Source organism: Electrophorus electricus, chromosome 3 (assembly GCF_041902795.1).
Source record: "Electrophorus electricus isolate QZ-2024a chromosome 3, ASM4190279v1, whole genome shotgun sequence".
Classification (NCBI taxonomy): Eukaryota; Metazoa; Chordata; class Actinopteri; order Gymnotiformes; family Gymnotidae; genus Electrophorus; species Electrophorus electricus.
In genome coordinates this window covers 29,211,215-29,235,572 of record NC_137499.1, presented here as the reverse complement: position 1 = coordinate 29,235,572, position 24,358 = coordinate 29,211,215, and the positions used below count along the sequence as shown (strand labels likewise).

At 36.5% G+C, this 24,358-nt stretch overlaps 1 long non-coding RNA gene across 1 annotated transcript; it reads left to right on the top strand.

Annotated features, from left to right (window-relative positions):
• The first annotated feature begins 23,299 nt into the window (after positions 1–23,299).
• LOC118241201 (uncharacterized) lies at positions 23,300–24,065 on the top strand. The gene is made up of 3 exons (XR_004775901.1): positions 23,300–23,397; positions 23,478–23,568; positions 23,985–24,065. It is a non-coding gene; the product is annotated as an uncharacterized LOC118241201 (long non-coding RNA).
• Positions 24,066–24,358: the final 293 nt, after the last annotated feature.

Here is a 24,358-nt window from a genome sequence, read left to right as displayed (position 1 = left end):
TAAAACATTCCTTTAATTTGATATGAAGGATTATTTTTGTACACAAAGTTACTTTGTGAGAATGTTTTTTTCTAAAGCAGTGATACTGATCTCCAATAACCTTTTACAATACAGAAGTTTTTTTTTACCTTCTTATCTCTGTCTTCACTCAGTACCATCTTTAATTTATTAGTCACTATTTTTTAGCTGCCCCGCTGCTTAGTATGTGATTAAATGCTGACTGTTTGCCAAGTGGGTGGAGGACCACTTGAACACACTAATGACTCTTCAATGGTAGTGTCATCCTAATGGGTCTTGTTTTGGTGTGGTGTGTGAGGAATAGTAGTGTTGCTGATGTTTTTACATAGGTCTATGTCACTATTGGTCTGAGAGTCAACCGCTATCCCAAAATCTTTATCCAACAGAGGTCCTAAAATCAATCATTGACCTATAAGAACAAACAAGGCATAAAGACACATCAGTATGAACTGTTTATAATGGTCTTTGTTGCATTGTTCTGCTGAAGTCCCTGTGCTGCTGGAAGAAATTAGAACCACTGAATTTACTTTTCATTGTTAATGAATAATGTTCCCCTTCCGACACTGCAATGATACTGTAGTGATTTAAATACTTTTAATGAATTGTCAGTTACTGTTGGTAAATTTAAATGGGGCACCACGTTGATTAACAGAGAAAACGTATTAATTTTAATGAATTTATTAATGACTAATAATTCAGTCTAAACTCATGAAAGGCATCAATTTGATACATGATTAATTCTCGTCTGCCAAGCATTATAATTTCACACTGGGCTTGCAGACATAATAACCAGGGTATGTTTATTGAATAAGCAGAGATAGGAAAAACATGCACAGCAATTATTGACTAAGATTTTATTAATGACCAGGAGTGTCTAGTTCACTAGAATCATTATAATAACAAGCCTAACAATTTAAACAACCTAAATTTAACATAAACCATTTGTGGTGGATACAGGTAGCTAATAAAGCTAATAAGCTAATAAAGAAAAGAGTAGAGAAACAAAAGGAAAACCTAAGGGAATAATCAAATGGATAATTTACTAATCAAGCAAGACCAACAAAGGAAACTTATTATATAACAAATTTGTATTGAAACTATGCCTACAGTTAAATGGGAGGATCAGGAGAGAAAGCCATTATGAACAGTGAAGTGGGGAACTAACTAGGAGTGATGAGCCTGTGTCACAGGTGAGGGGAAAGAGTTAACTCATCTAATTTGATTAATAAACACTAATGATATGAACAAACCCAATGGAAAATGACATTAAAATAGGAAATTATCTGAATGTCTTATAGGCTAAAGTATTTAATTGTCTCTGAATAATGAACTTCTCAGCTTTCTCATGTCCTCTATTGGCAGAGAGAGAGGATCAATGAAAATTCTTGTCCTTATATGTACATCGCTGGCAAAGAATAATATATTCACAATATAATTAGCAATTAACATTACATCATTACATCAACTGCAGTATGTAAGCTTGTTCATTAGAAGATAACCTTTGAATCCACATTACATTAAGTGGTGTTAGTGTTCAGAAAATAGTAGTGTGTATAAGTAGTTTGTTCTTTGTTTTGAGTAGTAATACACTTCTGGGTTTGGTTCAATTCTACATAGTAAACCAGCACATATGATGACTGTGTATGTTCCAGTAATATGGAATATTACACATTCCACTGCTCTCAGCAAAATAAGTGTGACAGGCAAAGAATGGGAAGACAAATAGGAGGCAAAGGTCTCCAACTCCAAAAAAAAAACTGAACAAAAAAGAAACTGAACATAAAAGTAGCTGTTGACAGGGAATGGCACTGTGACAACAAGAAACTGCAGGAGAGCTGCAGGAGCAGGATTGTGAACCAGTGAGACTGATTTCATGCTTGTTTGGCATTCTATAAATAAGAGTGATATGCTTGTTTGCCATTCTATAAATAAGAGTGATATATATATATATATATATATATATATATATATATATATATATATATATATATATATACATTGCCACAGGCAATGACAAATTCTTAATTCTGATGGTCCTATGGTGTCCAACAAACTGATCAATAAGTCTTCTCTTGGTTTCTCCAATATATCTATATATAAACGATAAAAATGATTACAACTCTTGCAAATAATACATGAGGAGGAAGGGGTGATGACTGTTGTTCCTTTTGTGCCAGTTATTTTAGTGGCTGTGTTTACATGTAGCACATCTAGAGCGGTTGCAGGCTACAGTACCACAGTGGTTATCAGAATGGTCATTTATCTCACTCCTGACGGGAATGTCTTTGTTTTTGTCTCGTCTGTTGGAGGTTAGTGGAGGATAAAGGAATGCAGTCTCTGCATTATCCTGGAGGATTCTGTAGTGCTTAAGCATAATCAGGTCTCCAGCTTTCTGTCACAGTCACAATCACAAGTCGCTTGTCTCTTGTCTCTCTTGGCCTTCTCTATCCGTTCTGCTTGCTCTCCTCTTCTTCTTCTGAGGATGAATATATATAAATATACCTGATTGTCGTTCTAAAAGTCTGGCAAGTGATATTTGGATCCTGGATTGCACGTGGATGAGAAAACCCTTCATGGATTTGAATGTCAGCATAGAACCTGGAAGATATGCACATGCCCAGAACACCCCAACCTACCTACATGTGTCAGGCATAGGGATATAACAGTTTGATATAACAGTATACAACATTTTATCCTAATTTTTTAACATCCATCTGTTCAGATGCAACACCTAAAATATGAAATATAATGTCAGTTATTGATTGTTAGGATGCAACACCAATTTAAACACCAAATATCTGACTTAACTTCAAGGAAATCTGAGGGCATCAGATGGAGCACCAGTTCAACTTACCCCCAGTGCTCTGGCTCAGTTTACTCTACAGCCACCATTCTGGGAAAAGTGTTGCAGCCCACAAATACACTTCTGCTATTTCAGTTACATGTTTTACATAATGGTAGTTCTAGTTCAGCAACACATCTGATATAACTTTTTAATTTGAGAGAAATTACGTTTTGATGACAGATGTGATTAGATGTGATGTGATTAGAATTAAAAAAACAAAAAAAAAACCCCAAAAACTGACAGGTACAAAGTCGTCCACATCCATATTCCTTCCATAGAAAGAGGGAAATGGAGAAAGCAAACTAGGGCCATATGACAAAATTATTTTCTTTAGTCAGATTGATATAGTTATTCTCAAACCCAAGGACACTTTCCAGACAGAAACGTTTACAATCAAATCACTCACACATTGTGCATGGTTGCCCAAATACAGGTTGTGGGTCATCTTACTTACTTGCTCATCTTACCCCTTTGATCCCACTGGTAAATTACAAAATCTTAGCACACAAAAAACAGGAATCCAGTGCTACTTCAAATACTTTATTTCTTTACTAGGGGGCAGAGAAATGCAAATGACTGTCATAATATGAACCTAACATGAACTTAATGTTTGCTGACATATACATTTAAAATCAACAGCAAGGGGTATAAATAGAATGTATAATTCCTACTCATTTAATGCTTATATTTTTGTCATTCTTATCATTCAACTACTAAGATCTTTAAACATTAACTGTGTGATAACCTTTTTACACACCTATTTAGATAAATAAAGGAGAAAAATGGAGGATCACCTCCTTTTATAGAATTTTTTTGATCAATTCATTCAGCCAGACCACACTGTAATTGTTTTAGATTTTTTTTTTTAGAGCAAGTAATTTAGCAATAGCTTTCGGTGTAACGTTTGTGGCCTGAGTACCGCTGGGCGTGGGGGAGACTTTCTTGTTAGTACAGAACATTTATTAACACTAAACACGTAAGACAAAGCTGGCACTCACATATAGCATTTACAATGAATAGGACTATACAATTAACACTAAACAGAGGACACATACACCTTAACATGGGACTTTACAAATGAACGTTACAGCTACAGAGATCTACTTGAACACACACGTAGCAACTTTGACCAACAAAGGGAGCACACACAAACAGGGGTTTAAATAGACACACAAGACATTAACTTTAAACCCTATACACCTGTGTGCAATACCGGGGGTCGTAGTTACAAAAATAGAGACACAGTACATTTGTGAATCCCCCTGCACGTGGTGGGCCGTACCACGTGACTTATGGTGTGAGGAGCAATCCGTGACATTCAGGATATAAAACAATTTACCCAAAGACTATTTCTTGCTAATTCTAAAATATATATTTCTAAATTATTTACTGTGTGTAACTCTGTTATTGATATAATCCAGTGTTATGGATTATTTGTCATGTTACATGATGGAAGCATAAATAAAAAGGATTTACTGAAAAACAAGTTACTGTAATAACCTGTAATCACTGTAATAACATTATTTCAAAACATTATTTATTTATGAAATAGTGATTTGAAATAATAAATCTTGAAAATGTTATTATTATTTAGTCTTAGGAAATTGTCATGATTAGTCCCTCCCAGCTTCCATGTTCCATGTTTTCTGTGTCTTCTGTATTTTAGTTCCATGCCATAGTTTCGTTTTCTCTGCCCCTCGTTTGATTGCTTAAACCTGTCCCTCATTTCTACCTTGTTAAGTTCATGTATTTAAACCCTGTCATGTGCCCCATGTCTTGGCTGTTCATTGTTTCTTAGAATCCATGTGTTTATGTTTATTTGATGGTTGTGTTTGTGTTTGGTTCAGTGTCTGGGTGTTTGAAAGGCCAACTGTTTCTAAGTCTTTGTTTATTAGCCTGTATCGTTATCCTAGCCTTTGTGTTTCCTAGCCTATGTTATAGCCTGCTTCCTCTGGTTGCCTTCGTGTGTTTTTGTTTGTTTGTAATGTGTTCCTGTACTCTCTGTGTTGGCTCTATGACCCTGGACTGCTACAACAACTTTGATTTTGGATTCGCCCATAATAAATCTCGCTCTTCTCCGCACATGCGTCCACCTCCTTACCGCTCACTGTTACAGAAATGTATGTTATTTCCTTTAGAAAAATGTTCTTTATTTTGTTTGTTGGTGTTTGCAGGTATTCACTCTATTAAACTGATCATTTACCATCTCTTGTGAATTATCTGGGTTGTCAGTCTCTAGCTACTGTCCTCACTGGATATGACAACTTGCAGGCAAACCTTTCGAATACATAGGATATGTATGCGCTAGTGTAACAAATGTAAAGGATTCGCTAAAGAGAAAGAGCAGTCTTTGTGCCGATACCACCAGCAACAAAGGGTTTTTAAAACGCCAGAACTTTCAGTCAGAGGATGGAGCAATTTATTATTCTGCTCGAGAAGCACAACCATGCAACCTACTATAGTAATGTTCTAAACACCACAATACTTCCATGATGCAAACCCATATGAGTAGTTATTTGTTTAGTAACCATTAGGAGGCACTCTGTCACTATTCAGGATTCACTGGAAGGGCACAGAGTGCAGAATATTCATCATGTCATGTAAAATCAAAGGAACTGGGATTCCCAGAGATTCTAAGAAAACTTTATGTAACAAAACATTCATAATATTGTACATGCATATTTCGTGATGCCTTGATGAATGTTTTCGTCAGGATTCATGAAGTTCATTTTTTTTAATTTTTTTTTTTTTAGATTTTTTAAATATGGAATATGGAATGTTGTTTTGATAGTATAATTTTCAGTGTGTGGTGTATGCTTGGTATATAATGCTGGCATAATGTAAAATGTACACATTTACATTTTCTGTTCATATGTAATTTTAATACATTTCACATGAGATTTACATTTGTGTATTTTTTTTGTTTGTTTTTCACTTTGTTACGGCACAGTAACTTCCATTCAAGTATGTTATAATGTTGCCAGTAAATGTGAATGCAAATGTGAGAAAATGAGTGGTTTACTCCAATTTTTTCAAACAAATGTTGATCTGTGTTTGGCTTGAAATTAAACAAGTTGCATTTTTATGCAAATCTGAGCCTGTATATCTGAGAGATGAAGCTTTCCTGTTCAGCTTGAACACAAACCATGTTCTCTACATTTCTCCTCCTGCTGTCAGCAGCAGTAACTTGTGAGTTGTATGCTATACTAATTAAACATTTTCTAGTGGCTAGTACAGAGTACAATTTGGTGTTTTGACAGCAACTGATTGTAACTTATTTTAAAATCTCATAACTGTTGTTCACAGGTTCTAGAAGTATTGAGCTCGTTCAGCCTCCTGTTATGGTTGTTAAACCAGGGGAATCATTTTCTATTCCCTGTAAGATTACTGGGTACTCAGCCACAGGTGGGGGGTACACAAACTGGATACGACACTCAACAGGACAACCAATGGAATGGATTGGCTGGTTCTACAGTACTAGCCAAACTGACACCAAAGACTCACTAAAGAGCAAGATCGGTTTCTCTGCAGACACCTCCAGCAACAGTGTGTTATTACAGGGCCAAAATTTTGAGACTAAGGATACAGCTGTGTATTACTGTGCTCGGCATACACAATAGCAAAAAGTGCCAAAAGGCCTAAACAAAAATCCCCAGTGTAAAATGCTTAGACATATGCGTACACACACACACACACACACACACACACACACACACACACACACACACACACAAAAACCACACCTTACATCAGTTCTTACTGTCCACCTTAATAGGGCCACTTTATTTGCTGGTTTAAAAAATATACAGCACATATATTAGCCGATCTGTTGTCAGGCAGGTTTCTTACCAAGAGAGAAATTATTATTGGTAACATGGCAGTGTGTCACGAATGGCCACCCTCTTCACGTCCCTGATGTCACGGTTTCCCTGTCTTCCTGCACTCCCTGGTTCCATGCCTTAGTTTCATTTTCTCCGCCCCTATCTGTTCCCCTATTCCACTGCTTGTTTTACTGTCTGCTCTTCCCATGTTCACCTGTATCTGTTTAGTGTCTGATTGGCTTGCTTATTTAAGCCATGTGTTTCTGTCTTCTAGTTTGTTGCTTGTTTTGGTAAGTTATGTATATCTGACAGGTTTGCCTTATGTCCATTTTACTGTCGTCGTCGTCGTCGTCGTCGTCATTGCTTTTCTGTGTATTCCAACTGTGTGTTATATTACCCTCAGCACCCGTTAGCCTCTGTTTGTTTTACCCTTCGTGTCGTGTTTCCTCTATTTAATAAACCGCCTGCTGCAATTGCAGTCTACCTCTGCCTGTTCCTGTCGGAAGTGTTACACAGTGACACTGAAATGGCGGAGGCAGTGTAGTGGGTGTTGCACAGGTAAGAGTGTGTCAGTGAAATAAAATAAGAAAAAGACTTGTGAATTACCAAGTAAAAAGCAGCACATAGCTGGAATATTTTTGTGGACATAAATTTATTCATTCATGTGTAATGAGTTATACATGCACAATGCCATATACATGTTTATTAATATGAATATATCATGCATTTCTGAATCTGAATTACGGTGACCTGTATCTGACATTAGCAAAGAGCTATGTTTATAAGAATTTGGTAATTCACTTTATTTTTGTAATGTTGCGTCACATTGACGGATTGTTTCATTTCTGTTACTTTAGCACGATAAAAAGGCAACTTATTAATAAAGTAATAAATGTTTCAGTTCAGTACTTAAATCTTGATGCATGAAGAAAGAAACCTTAATGTTAAAGAAGGCATTTTGTGTGTGTTTTTTCAATTGAACTGAGGCTTGGACTATAAAATAAGCACAATATATAGGTGTTGTCAGGTTTCCTTGTAACACTTGAAATATTACATTATAAATAAAGGGGGGAGAGCATTGCCAAAGTCTGTCATGATAAGATGAACCTAAGACCATAAAAGATCTTCTCAAAGATCACAGGAAAGGTACAGAGACAAAACCCAATCAAAACAAAGGACACATGCTCAAACCACAAGGATAGTGATGGACTGGAAGAATTAAAAATGCTAAAAAATGCAATTGTATTTGATTATATATGAATACATCTGATAGAATTGCACATATTAAAATAGGGAATTATCTGAATGTGTTATAGGCTAAAGTACATAATTGTCTCAGAATAATAAACTTGCTTTCTTCTGTCCACTTCTGGTGTTTCAAGGCAGAGAGGAAGGATTAATGCAAATTCATTTAGTTGTGAATTTGCAGGATACGAGGGGCCGAGTCACGTAAAAGTGAAACATACTTTTATAATGACTCAACACAACAAAGACATAGCACGCAAGCTATCGGTTAAACTTTGACAATATTCACATTTAGACAAGAGACTTATATACACACACACTAATGATGCACAATGAGGAGCAGGTGTGAAACACAAGGAGGGCATGGCCATACAGACGAATACACACACACGTTTGGGTGGAGGGGCCACACCGTGCCAGTTGTCCTAATAGCACGTGATAAATCATTAAATTCCCAATTTTAGGAAAGAGGGAGCAGGTTTACCATCAGGGCACAAGCAGCATGAGTAAGTGTTCTGTGTTCTGAGTAGCGACCTGAGCACGGGTCACTTATTCATGCACTCTTATACATTCAATAATAATACATTACACTGAGTAATACCCTTCTTGGTTTGCTTCATTTCTACATAGTATACCAGCACATATGATGGCTGTGTATGTCCCAGTCCTGGTCATGGAATATTCCTGCACTGCATATTTCACTAATGCCAAAAAAACATGAAACTGCAGGAGCAGGACTGTGAACCAGTGAGACTGATTTCATGCTTTTTAGCATTCTCCAAAAAAGACACATTTATCATAGTAATGGTTTAGTTCAGAAATGTTCATGTATTCATTCATCACGTTTTCAGATTATCATTTATTCAGAAAATTCCATCACTAGGACTTTAGATTACTGGGATAAGTGTATTGTGTTTTTTGTTTTTTAAACATCCTAAGATGAATTCACTTATAGCAAGCAGAAAGTAGCAGTCTTATGCGGATATCAATGAACAACATGTCCTAAATCTTGAAGTCGACATTATATTTATTTTCATGTTTCTAAAAACAATTGAGAAATGTCAAAGAATGGCTTGCAGACAGTTACCCTGGAAGTGACAAATCTGATAACCACACATCCCAGTGTGTTTGTTATAATGATGTTGGACGGGATGCACTATATGCAAATCCTACCTCTGTCCCTCTTACAAATGGTCTGTGGGTCTGAACTGAGCTAAGCAGGTCAGTTCCATGTCAGAACCAACAACAATGCTCTCATCATTACTGCTGCTGCTGGTAACAGCTGCTTTCTGTAAGTGTCTCGGGTGAATTACTGTATCTGAACTGGAAAGGAACGTCTTTAAACTCAACATGTTTGTAAAAATTATTTTATAACATGTTCTGTTATTGTCATTCCCCAGGTGGTGTTGGCTGTGTGGAGCTCACTCAGCCAGCCTCTGTGGTGGTCAAACCTAGAGAGTCATTCTCCATCTCCTGTAAGATCTCAGAGTCAAGTTACTGTATTAACTGGATACGGCAACCCACTGGAAAAGCTCTGGAATGGCTTGGCTATCTGTGTAGCGGTGGTGGCACTAATCTCAAAGACACAGTGAAGAATAAGATCAGTTTCAGCCAGGACACATCCAGCAGCACTGTTTTTTTAAGAGGCCAAAACTTTGAGATTGAAGACACAGCTGTATATTACTGTGCCAGAGAGTCACAGCATTACACATATACAGCAGGCCTATACAAAAACAACCCCTGACAAATATGGAACAAAAAATGTGATAAAAAAAACAACCCATGACATCACACTGCTTACCTGTTCATCTCAACATACACAACAGATTATTTTCCTCCTGCTTTACCTTTGTTGTTGACTTCAATATCAACTGACTAACATATACATTATACATTATTTTACAAATACACATTTTATTAGTTATGCACTATGGCAAATATTAATTTCTAATAAATATTCTTTTAGTGTTTCTATATTACAAATGCACTACACAGGACCACAGGTGAAGAACAAGAGATTATAGCATTTAAATAGTGTTTTTAGTGTCTGTTGTATGGTTGAAATCCTTTTATTTGTTTATTACCTCTGTGCTCTGTGCGTATATATATATATATATATATATGTGACCTTGTAGTATGGTTTTCATTGGTCGCATTGATCTTATACTGCATGCTACTACAAGGACGAATATGCATTATACAGTAGGTAGCAGGCTATTTCAAACATTGCCATTACCTTGACGTACTGTATTCAGTTTATAGAAGGAATGAGCTCCAGAAGAAGTGGGAGTTACTTAGGGTTCAGTATACTCATTATAAGAAGTCTGCACATTTGTGAAGCAGTGAGAGGCTGGTGCACTTACACAGGCGCAGAACATTCGTGTCATCCATCAGTAGTATGTTTGGTGTGTTCAAGTGCAAATACACACAAGCAACAATGGGCGATGGATGGTGATCATGGGTTGCTAGTATGTGATGTTACTTCTTCACTGGAAAAACATTTGAAATGTCTTAATGTTTTGCTATAATGACATATACATTTAAAATCAACAACAAGGAGTAATAGAAGAGCTGATGAGGAAAAAGCAAGCCATAGGAGAGAACACTTGAAGTAATCATCATAGTCACAGGGCCAGATACAAAATGAACAAAGTGTGTGAAAGTAGGGAGAAATTAAAAATGTTTTAAAAATAGAATTGTATTTCATTGAATGTAAAGAAATCTAAATATAATTTCACATAATAAATAGGGAATAATGTGAAAGTCTTATAGGCTTATAGTACATAATTGTATGTACGTGCTGTTTCATGTGCACTAGTGGTGTTTTGAAGCAGAGAGGTGTGATAAATGCAAATTGATGTTGCCCTTATAAGAGGTGATAAATCTTTCAGCTGTACATTGCAGGCCATACTGCCTAATGTCATTGTGGTAGCTGTGAAAAAAGGAACAATATATCCACTATGGAGATAATTGTGAATGTGTTTTTAATAACAATGTTTCTTCAAGGTGAGCCAATGTTCATCATCAATATCTGAATTACCTTAATTTTTTCACAATATTTTGCCATATTTACAGGATTTTGTTCTCACAGGTATTCTCTGCCAGACATTTACCCAGTCTGAAGCTGTTGTTAAAAGACCAGGAGAATCTTATAAACTGATCTGCACAGCATCTGGATTCACATTCAGTAGCTACTGGGCAGCTGTAGTCAGACAGGCTTCTGGGAAAGGATTAGAGTGGATTGCAACTATTGGCACATCTAGCAGTCCCATCTCCTATTCCCAGTCAGTGCAAGGAAGGTTCACAATCTCCAGAGACGACTCCAGCAGTCAGCTGCATTTACAGATGACCAGCCTGAAGAGTGAGGACACTGCTGCATATTACTGTGCTAGAGAGACACAGTATGAGAAGACAGAGGAAGAGCTGTACAAAAACCACATCCTCACACATCTTCACACATGCTCATTGTACATGAAAGATTTCTCGGACATGGAGCGTTAGAAGTGCATGTATAGAGAAAAGATAGATCCTTATATAATACTGGATGTGAACCAATCTAGAAATAGGTACTGAACCTTCTGCAGTTTCCAATATTTAATTTATTGCTAAATTAAATCCAGTCAGACCTAAACTGTAATATATTATAGGTCAGGCCAGTTAATCATTAAATAAATTCCTTCCTTCCTTATTTTCCAGTGCTGTTTTCATGCAGACACATTCAAATTTTTAGCATTGGTTAATCTTTGTTCCTTCTATTATATTGAAGGTGAAAACATTCTGGAACTGGAAACTGATTGAAGACAGACAAGATTCCACTTATTTACAATATCGTTGAAAAATGACATTACTTGATCAACTGTAATATGTAAGTGTGTTCAATAGAAGTTAACTTTTGAATCCAAACTACATTAGATAGTGCTAATGTTCACATTTTAGGTAAGGGGGTGCAGGTTTAAAGTCAGTGTACATATTATTCTCCTTTGCTCCTTTATGCACTCGTCATTTAGATTTAAAAATGAATAATCAACAGAACTCCAGATTTTTTTAGAATTAAAAATTATAACCATAGAAAATTTATAAAAAAGTTCAATAGCAAAATCAATAAGTATAAATATGCCCTCCTCAAATGATTTCAGGTCTTTCATTCTGCTCTCAAGTAAATGTTTAATATATTGATAAAATATGAATAAACATACAAGAAGTTTAGAGTATCACTTTGAAATATATTTGATGATTAATGATGTTTTAAATAATGGTTAGCAAAACACCATGATTGCAACCCTGAACAGAAACTTCTTCAGTTACTTTTATATAAAGGATATGCAACAATTTGAAGCAGGAGCAAAGCACTAGAGCAAGATTAATTGATTTTAATATTATTGCCCTTTTTTTTCATTTTTTAAAAAAGTTTTTCATTCTCACTATAAAAAATTGCAGTATAATAACACCATTTGCAGTACAATAAACAACTCCACTCAATCTCTTAAAAAAAATGGTTTCATTTCTTTCTCGTTTAGTAAATAATAATTTCAGTCCTGGATGTAGCAGCTCCTGTTTTCCTGAAGAACAGAAAATCCCACCAGTACAACACAAAAAATGTTTTCTACATCTCCACAGCTGTCACTGACAGCAGCATCCTGTAAGTAAATTAAAGACAGTTCACAGTCTTGAATGTCACTAAAATGGAATCCATTTTGATTGAAAGTTATTTTTAGCGCATTTTTTATTATTATTATCCACAATTTATTTATTTATTTAAAATTCACAGTGTACTTTACGTAACAAAGATGAGTCACTTCATAACAGCTCACATCTGTGTGTCAGTGCCGATAAACGTGCAGACAAAAAGAAGCAAGCAGCGGTGTAGTTCTCCATCTTATATGATTAATGAAAGAAATTAAAATGAACCAACTACAACAAAAGGAGACAAAATAACATACAATGACCGACAATCTGTACTGCAAACAGAACAGGCTTAAATAAGGCATAACAAAATTGCATAACAGCCTTTAGGTGGTGTGGCGAATGAGGGAACACACACCACCTGAGGGAGGCATGGCACAATAGAAAACACAGACACATGTAAAACAAGAATAACAAAAACAAAACCCACGTGCAGAGCCACCACCAAATGACGTAGGCTATGGCAGGGGGGGATACATCACACAGCAGATTCAAGGAGCTTAACAAAGTCTCACCAGAATAGCTCCATTAGCTGGAAGGTCTCACAGTCAGTAATTAATATAGTTTGGATTCCAACACCTGCAAAAAAGGCATTGGAATGGGTTGGATTTATGACTGTTGGACAGCAGATAAAATCAAGGAACTAAAAAAAAAGTTCCATGGCATCAGTCTAACCTCGTCTCCTGCTGAGGTTAGGTGTCCGGAGAACTCCGTGAAGGTGTCCTGTCAGGTCTCTGGATATGCTTTCAGTGACTACGGCACATGCTGGATCAGACAGCCACCAGGCAAAAGTCTGCAGTGGATTGAGATCATATGGGGTGGTGGATCCATAGACTATGCAGGATCCTTTAAGAGTCGCTTCACCATCTCCAGAGACACGAGCAGTAATATGCTCTTCTTAGACATCACTGGCCTGCTGCCTGAAGTCTCAGCTGTTTATTATTGTGCAAGAACAGCAGTACAGCTGAGGCTAAGGTTAATACAAAAATAAATTTTTACAGCTGTTTTATTTAGAGTTATCACATAATCTGCATTATTTAGGAAGCATAGATGATAGACTACATAGCAAAACAGTCACTACAAGTCTCATATTAATATAAATAAGAAGCAATTATATGTATGTTGTATATAAGAGACTTTGAAAAAAGTATATTATTGAAATACATAAACAATTCTGAGATTTGCTGAGGCTCACTGAATGTACTGTTCCAGTTATTTACATTCTGTGCTAACATACGGTGCAGTGGTAGCTCAGCAGTTAAGGTGCTTTACTGGTATAGGTTGCTTGTTGGGTCAAGCCCCACCACTGCCAAGTTGCATCTATTGGCCCCTGAGCAAGACCCTTAATGCTCAAGTTGTACTCAGTCATAATTGTAAGTTGCTTTGGATAAAAGTGTCAGCTAAATGTCAATATACTCACTTTGATAAACCACTAGGACTCATCCCTCACTGAAAAAGCAAACAAATGTAAAATACTGTTACTCTCAGTGTTGCATTTGTCATATATTTGCCCTTTCCACCAATTTTTCCAGTTTTCCAAATTTCTTTTTCTCTTTTCCTATAATTAGCATAATGAACTGACGTTTTGTAAAGGATCTCCTGGTATTTAGTCATTAGTTACAGTATAATAAACAACTAGTCTCTATAATGAAGTATAATAAATAATAATAAATATCTAATAAAAATATAATAAAAAATAATACATATATTTTTAAAATGGTCTCACTTGGATGACAAGATAACTAAAAATTAGTTTCAGTCTTGTATGAGGCAATTCCTGTTATCCTCTGACGAACAGAAAAATCCCATCATTGCAACACAAACCATATTTTCTACATTTCTCTATCTCTAACTGACAGCAGCATCACATAAATTAAGCAAATTAAGTAAATTACATACCTGTACCCACTTCCATTAGTACCAGCTGCTCTCAAGCAGCTATGGGGAGCGTGGTGCTTTACTGAATTAGACCTATGCAGTGCCTATAAACTAAAAGAGCGTGATGAATGGAAGACAGACTTTAGCACATCTTCTGGACACTACAGTATCTGGTCCTTCTGTATCACTGTCTTCTAGGCATATATCAACGAGGTCATAAATGAATTTCTGGGTAGATCCTTTGTTGCATATTGCATTGATGATTTTGATTTGTTCCCTTTCCTTTGACAGACAAGTGCATGATATGTGTGCAGTCCTTACCATGCCTCTGACTGACCTGCTCTGCTGATATAACTCTTGAAGACTTCAAAGTCGCTTTTGCCAGTGCCCCTGTACTGCAGCAGCCCAATCCCATCAAACCCTTTGTCGAGGAATTCATTGCAGTGGCTGTCATTGTAGTGGCTGATCTTTGCCTACAAAGGGTTCAGTGTGACAGACGCAACAATCAGCATGTTCTGGATCTGCCAGATTCCTGGGAAAAATACTCGACTGCATTAGTTTCTATTATTCTGAGAGTAGCAAGAGCTCAGTCCATGCAGTACAGGGCAGCTTCACAACATCTATTAAAACTATGTTACAAACATGATTGTGATGAAGTTCATGATTTCAAACTTTGAAGATGGTTCAAATGTAGACCTGCAACCCTGTAGAATCATGAATGTTTAATTTTATTAAAGAGATTCGGCAACCAAGAATGAACTGTTTTCTTTGTACTTTTTAAAAGAATGACCGATTGTTTTTTTCTCTCAAAAAGCAGATTGCAGTAACCTTGTAGTTGTCTACATTCCATTTTCTAAAATACCTTTTTCTTTCATGGGTATCCAGATATGCAAATGCTAGCTTCCCACCTCAATCTTTCTCTATTTAGGTGTTGAGGCAGTTAAGCTCTGGAGAGCAGAGATCACTCCAGAACAACAACACAACCATGTTCTCCACACCTCTTCTACTCCTGCTGGCAGCTGCATCCTGTGAGTTATTGATTAAATAATTTAATTTGCTGCAATTGCAATCCTGTTTTGATTACTTATTAAATTCAAGTTTGAAGTGTAATATTTTTATTTGTAGTTAATTATATCATTTTTTGTTCATTTACAGATGTGCATGGTGAAGAACTGACTCAGCCTGCTTCCATGACAGTGCAGCCAGGCCAGAGTCTGTCCATCAACTGCAAAGTCTCATATTCAGTTACTAGCTGGAACACAGCTTGGATCCGACAACCTGCAGGAAAAGCCCTAGAGTGGATTGGGTATATCAGTAATAGTGGGGGTACAGCTTACAGTGATAAACTAAAAAACAAGTTCAGCATCTCTAGAGACACTGGCAGTAACACGATAACATTACAAGGACAGAATCTGCAAACTGAAGACACAGCTGTATATTACTGTGCAAGAGACTCACAGTAAGAAGAGCTAGTGATTATGCTTTACAAAAACCTTGTGAGTTCTGTTTGAGACACACTTCCATTATTCCAATAAATCCAGTAAATGCTTATGGATTCATCTCAGCTCAGTATGCCATGTTATGCAAATTTGAAATGAAATGAAAATGCAATTTATATATAGAATAACTTTTAATATATAGAACTGTCATGGGACGCTGCCCCCCCAAGTCACGTGGTACGACCTGCCACGTGCAAGGGGGGCTTCACTCATGTTTGTAGTCACACCCCTGTGAGGGCACGCACCTGTACGGGGTTAAGTGTTACCGTGTGTCTCTCTATTTAAACCCCCATCAGTATGTGCCTCACCGTTGGTTATTGTTTGTTTGTTAGCGTCTGAAGTGTAATGTTAGGATCCATTTTTGTCTAACCTGTGTTAATGTTAAAGTCTTAATCGTTGGTGTTAAGTTCAAAGTTCAAAGATCAAAGAGAGGCTTTATTGTCATTTCAGCTATATACGAGTGCACAACAAAAACGAGAGAATATTCCTCCAGGACCATGGTGCAACACAAAACAACAGTGCAACAGACAACATGCTACACAAGTGCAAACAGTTCGATATAGTGCAAAATGTCATAAACATTAAATAAACAATAATAAATACAGGACAGGACAAATACAAAATGAGTAGACAGTGCAGTTATTTAGTCCAGAACACAGTACTAAGAATATGTAAAGTGAGTTGTGCATAGGAGTCAGTGACATGCTATACTGAACATAGCAGTCACTGGTAGCAGCCAGAACAGTTCAGAGTACAGTGCTGGTTTAGTACAGTACTCTAGCAGCAAGTCGGATAATGTGCAAGACTACAACAGGAGTGCATAGTTTATTTGTGTGAAGTTTGACTTCAGCACTAGTCCGATGCAAAACAATGTGTGAGTGTGTGTATGGATATGTATGTATGTATGTATGTATGTATGTATGTGTGTGTGTGAGTGTGTGTGACTATGTATAAGCATGTGTGTATGTGTGTATGTATATAAAAGTTCCCGTTTTTGGAATCTGAATTGGGATTGGAGTTAGCCAGAGTTCAGGAGTCTAATGGCTTCTGGGAAGAAGCTGTCTGGAGGTGTGGGACTGGATGCTGCAGTACCTTCTTCCAGATGGCAAAAGGGTGAACAATTCATGTGAGGGGTGTGTGGGGTCTTTCACAATGTTGGTGGCTTTCCGGATGCAGCGTGTTGTGTAGATGTTCGTGATGGAGGGAAGAGAGACCCCAATGATCTTCTCAGCTGTTCTCATTATTCTCTGGAGGGTCTTGCGGTCAAAGGCGGTGCAGTTCCCAAACCAGGTAATGATGCAGCTGCTCAGGATGCTCTCTATAGTACATCTTTAGAAGGTAGTGAGGATGGGTGATGGCAGATGGGCTTTCCTCAGCTTCTGAAGGAAGTAAAGACATTTATGGGCTCTCTTGATGATGGAACTAGTGTTCAGGGTCCAGGTGAGGTTCTCCGCTAAGTGATCACCAAGGAACTTGATGTTCTTGATGATCTCCACTGAGGAGCCGTTGATGGCAAGCGGGGAGTAATCTCGCCTTGCTCTCCTGAAGTCAACAACCATATCTTTTGTCTTGTCGACATTCAGAAACAGGTTATTGACCTTACACCAGCTCACCAGTTCATATAATTGGATTAATGGACTGAATTATTACATAGGTCTTTATTACAATTTTATTATTAGATATTTAACTTGGAAATATCAAAATAACCTACTGCTACTGTACACGCTGGACATGGCAGCCTGCAGGAAGAACTCTGGAGTGGATTCGGCAAATATGTGGTAGCGGTAACATCTACTACAGTGATTAACTGAAGAGTAGGTTTCAAGTTTCCAGAGACACTAGCAGCACAGTAACCTTTCAAAGGCAGAATCTGCAGAAAGAAGAAAAAGCTGTCTATTACTGTGCTCATGAACCACGGTGACATAATTCAGCAACATTCCAGTTCAAAAATAACCTCTGAAGAAAACATTGTTACTGTGAGAGTCTGTTAAAATAAAAATAAAAAGTATATAGTGAATTAACATGACCACATGTTTATTGGTCCTCTGAACTTCTTAATGATACAAAATGGAACTATATCAAATTATATCAACTATATCAACTTTAATAAATTTTATGTCAAATAACGACACACCTGTGTTATTGTGTGCATAAACCACAGTGTTACAGTTTAGCTTCCTTGTGCAAAATCATCCATGATTTAGTAATCTTGCAGTCATTTGGAGATCTGTCCTCTGTCACTGCAGTTTGAAATAAGAAGTGAACATTTTTTTGCCAAATAAGTGGTTAATAACAATAAAACTTTCAGTGCCTAATTAGAAGCAGTGAGCTTACAATATTAAATCGAATTCAGTTTGATTAGCTTTTAATATCTAGCCAGAGGCTTAATATTCCATTGATCCTGCATCCTTAAAAATGAATGCAAAGAAATTAGATCTCACCAGCTGGATAGATAGCAGAGAGGAAATAATGATAGTTTGGAACTAACACAAAAACAAGTGGGCATATTTATTATTCAGCCTATTTAGTCTTGCCAAATATGAACATTTAAATCAACTGATGGCATAACATTTTAAGTGATATAACTGCACCAAAGAATGTAGCTCCCCAGACCGACCAAAAGGACAATGGTGAGGTTAAAAATATAAAATTTCAGTGAATATGTACTGCAACTTAAAATATATTTCTAAACTCACAGTTTGTGACTAACAAAAGAATATATTTTAAACACTACATTTTCAGTGTGGTGCCAATTCCAAAAAGTATGTGTTTCTTTAAATTCCATTATTAGTCACATGTGTAAATGCAAATATTGTGTTCAGGCTCCCTTCCTTAAATAGTTCACATACTACAATAAGAACTCCCTCCTCTTAAACCTGAAAAACATAATAATGCTTTCTGCATATTTATTCTTGCTTCTGGTAACTCTGTCCTGTGAGTTTGACTTTATATGAAAACTTTACATTTTGTGTATTACAAAGTGCATTATTCATCTTTCCCTATATTTTGTGGTAATTCTAATACTTTTTACAGGGGTCCGTTCTTATGAACTCACTCAGCCTGAATCCTTAATGATCCATCCATGTCAAACTGTGACCATAAACTGCAAGGTCTCTACTTCAGTAACCAGTGTCCATGTATCTTTGATGCGGCAGGTAGGAGGGAAAGTTCTGGAGTGGATTGGACTAATTTATTCAGGTGGAGACAGACCTTTAAAGAGTCTCTGAAAGACAAGTTCAGCATCTCCAGAGACACTTCCAGGAACACAGTAACATTAAAAGGGCAGAACCTCCAGCATGAAGACACAGCTGTGTGCTACTGTGCTACATCCTCGCAGTGACACAAATTAGAGGCGACAAATGCAAAAACATGGAAGTTCAGTGCAGTCTGCTTTCAGTCAAACACTGAAATGTAAATATACATGTGAAACATGAACAACACAGTCAAGAAATTTTTAACATTCACTTCAGTTCGTACAGAGGATATACACCTTCTGAATCCAACTCAGTAATTTTATTTATTTATTTTTAGGTTAAATGGTCTAGGTACACTAAAAATGAAAGCTTGGTGTATTGCAACAAACCTGTTTCAAGTAGCATAGTTACACATTTAGTTTCTTATTAAGCAACTGAACATGATAGAATAGAAATAGATTTATGCTTCACAGATAAATCATTTCTACATTTTCATAAGGATTTAAGCACTGATCTGTTGCTGATAAGTGACCTGATGCTGCTAAGTTTGCCCAGAAATCATTGATAAAGGCCAGGGTCAAACAACCAGCAGACGATTATACAGAACCAGAGAATTTCTTGTGGAAAATAAGTCTATGAAATGTCATAAAATACTGCAGGTGATTCTTGGATTCTTCACTCCACATGAACAATGTTAAGCATACCTGGCTAGCTAACATATTCTAATTAAAATATGCAGCGCTATAGAAGTGACCATTTTCTATTACTTTGCCATACTTTTGCAAAAATTAAATTGTTATTTTTATAGGTTTAGAGACTTATTTCAAGTTTTATCATGTTTGTACAAGTATGACACTTAACACAATATATATATATATATATATATATATATATATATATATATATATATATATATATATATATATATATATATATATTGTACCTGACATAAACTGAGCTACAATGTAAGCTGTCATTATACGCTGTGAATGCAACCCGAAAAGTAGATATAGTTGTAATGTCAACATCAAAATTGTCAAATATAGGTCCAAACATATATTAAATTACTGATAATCACAAAATGGAGGTATCATTTCTGTTTATCTTCTGTAATTTTAAAGTTCCATGTCACAAAATATAATACATTTCAGTCTTAATAATGCATGACTTTCAGAGGTAATGGTGCCTGACTTTCAGGAAACACCTGTGTTCTCAGAACTGACACAGTAATGTAAATATATGAATTTAAATATGCTTTGTCACTTTTTCAGTATAGAGTTTTAGAAATAGACTTCAGGCTGTAGACCTTACAAAACATTAATCGAGCTAAACAAAAATAGAGCTAAATTAACATTTTCACAATGTACATCTCGGAGGTATAGAAATAATACTCTGTCCTTTAGTACTCAATCCAGTACTTTCTATATTTAATACTCATTTGATGCTTATATGTTCTTACCATTCTATTGTGATTATCATTCTATTATTGTATCATTCTGTGTGATCATTTTTTTACACACCCAATTTGATAAATAGATTAGAAGAATGAAGGATCGCCTCCTTTTTTTATAAGCTTTTTTTTTTTTTTTTAAATCAGTTTTACCCAAGGACTCTTACTTTTTCATTCTAAACAATACATTTTATTTCCTGTGAGTAACTCTTTTATTGATATTCTCCAGTGTTATGGATCATTTGTCATGTTAATTGACCAAACCTTTTTGAGATAGATCACAGACAAGCATCCAGATATTACATCTTAGAATTCCTTGGTACCTCAATGACTATAAACAGCACAGGCCTTGACAGGCAAATACCAATCCAATACCTTCTACATGATTTAGGAGGGTATTTCTAATTGTGTAACCCATGACTGGAGACTTATGCAGTCATAGTCTTTGGAAATCATTCTGTAACTCATTTGGATACGGTACATCAAATTGCACCAGAATTCTGTTGTGAAAAGCAGGTAACCAATTATGTGGCTTTTAATATGGTACTCTGGTGTACATGGATTGAATGAAATTGCTGATTCAATATGTTTCTTCACAAGAAGTCATTATTCTAGTGGTTCAAAAATGATTTCTCACAACATTACAACAGACACATTCATTAAAGGGCTCTCTGAGCTGCAGAGTTTTTTCAAAGTCATCATGTTGTCTATCTCTCTATTATTATTTCTGGCAACTGTAAACTGTGTTAATCACTAAAATAACATTACTTCAAAACATTATTTATTTATCAAATTATCATTTAAAATGTTAAATCTTGTTAGTTATTATTATTTTTATTAGACTTAGTAAATGTATATAATTTCCTTAATAAAAAAATATAATCTTTCTTCTGTTTGTTGGCTTTTACAGGTGTTCATTTTATTGAACTTATCCAGTCATTCACTGTAGTTGTACAACCTGGAGGATCATTTACCATCTCTTGTGCATTTTCTGGGATGTGACTCTCTAGCTACTGCCCTCATTGGATATGACAACTTGCAGGCAAACCTTTAGAACACATACGATATGGATGTACTAGTGTAACAAATGTAAAGGATTCAATAAAGAGCAAGGTCAGTCTTTCTGCCGATACTACCAGCAACAGGTTTTTTAAAACAAATATTGATCTGTGATTGACGTGAAATTAAGGAAGTTACATTTTTATGCAAACCTAACCCCCATATCTGCTGAGAGAAGAAATGCCCACTGGTCATCTTGAACAAAAATCATGTTCTCTAAACTTCTTCTAACTTGTGAGTTGTATACTATACTAATTAAATATTTTCTAGTACAGTACAGAGTGCAGTACAGACTAGTACAGAGTGCAATTTGGTGTTTTGACAGCAACTGATTGTCACCTATTTTAAAACATCATAACTGTTCATGGGTTCTAAAAGTATTGAGCTCATTCAGCCTCCTGTTATGGTTGGTTGATTCCAGGTGAATAATTTTCCATTCCCTGTAAGATTACTGGGTACTTGGCCACAGGAGGGGGGTACACAAACTGAATAAGACACTCAGCACGACAACCAATGGAATGGATTGACTTTTTCCACAGTCTAAAGAGCAAGATCAGTTTCTCTGCAGACAACTCCAGCAACAGTGTATTATTACAGGCCAAAACCTTAACAAAAAAAATCCCCAGTGCCAAAAGCTCACACATATTTGCGCGCACACACACACACACACACACACACACACACACACACACACACACACACACACACACACACACACACACACACACAGACACACACACACACACACACACAAGTGCACTGCTCTTCTTTGGGTTTTAGACCATTGTCAACATGGCAGTGACACTGAAATGGCAGTGGCAGTGTAGTGGGTGTTGCACTGGTAAGAGTGTCAGATAAATAAAATAAGAAAAAGACAAAAATAAATTTAGATTTTAATTCTGAATCACCAATTTGAAAAAAAAAGCACAAAAAGGTACATTTTTGTGGGTTATAGCCATGAAAATTATTCATGTGTAGTGAGATATACATATGCAAAGCCATGTACATGTTAATGAACATGAATATCTCATTCCTGTCTGAATCTGAATTACAGCGACTGCTTGCAGTGCCATAAACAGCCAACAGGACTTCCTAAAAATGACCTTCATGTGCATATGTCACATATGTTTTCCACACACAGTATACATTTCATTAAACTCACTGAAAGATGTTTATCATGTCATTCATTGTCATGGACTTCTTATTATAATATGTGTGTGGATTTGGTGTCCTCATATTTGTACGACTTTCTTAAGTTACCATGCAACTATGATCCATTTCAGCAGCATCTCTCAGGTTGCGGAGGATCAGTAAAACATTGGACAAACGTTTTTAATATATTGCATCATGATGAATGAATGAATGAATGAATGAATGAATGAATGAATAAATCAATTCATATTAATAATATTCACCATATGTACATCATACTGGAATACCATTTACTGGTAAACTGCAAAAACATGACATAAACATAGTCAGCTGACAGACATTATTACAAATTTCTGTTTGTGGGTGTCTCATGAGCCTTTATGCAAATCAGTGGTCCATCACTTAAGCCTCACTACAGAGCTGGAGTGACAGTGCTGTCCACAGCAGTCCATCAGCTCTGCAGAGCACAGTAGAGTAGCTCCCTCCAGTTCATCTTCAACACAAACCATGCTGTCTGTGGCACTACTGATGTTGATGCTAACCAGGATATTCAGTGAGTTTATTGAGTTTAAGAGATTATTATCATAACATGCTAATCTACATTGTGTGACTGTCTTTTCTTTTTTTTCACAGGTGTTCACTGTGTTGACCTGACACAGCCCAGTTCTTTGAGCGTCCGACCTGGCCAGTCAGTGACCATCAGCTGTAAGGTCTGCAGGAAAAGGTCTGGAAAGGGTTGCCTATGTAATCACTGGTGGAAGCTTACACTATAAAGATTCAATGAAACCCAAATTTACTTCACGAGACACTTGCAATAGTGCAATAACACTGCAAGGCCAGAATCTGGAGATTGAAGACACAGCTGTGTATTACTGTGCTCAAAACCGTCATCTGAGTGGTGGGAGTGTACAAAAACTATGGAGATCTGTCATTAGCACAGAGATATATTTATAAGATTTTGGCAATTCACTTATTACATGTGCTACATTCTGTAAACGTGGTGCAAACTCAGAGAGCACATACAACTTGCTGTATAACTTAGTTGTGGTGTATGCGTTAGCAGCATAGCTATTAGCCATAGTTCCTAGTACATTTTGAGCGGAGTATAAGGGCAGTAAACTTTAGTATCCTCTCTTCAAGTTGTCCTTGGGGTTCCTGAGTTCAGCCCACGTGGGACAAAAAGCTGCCCCATAGCCCCTGAAGCTACCAGTACCTCAGGTTAGACATCACAGTAACCCTCACAGCTCGAAGTGACAGAAATACTATGGAGGGCTATTTGTGCTTGTGTGGAGTGCAGTGTGAGCCAGAGACATTGCACTGAAACAAAATATTGTAAGTGCTGAGACCAGACATGCTGGAGAGATCTTTCCTAGCCCTGCAATGCTTAATTTTTTGTTTGAATCTGCTGGCTTTAAAGGTGTTCAATTTATTACATTACTTTGAGTGACTGGTCAATTTTGTAACAGTGTATAGTCAATTTCAGTTTGTGTAAATAGTTTATAATTTGAAGTTGT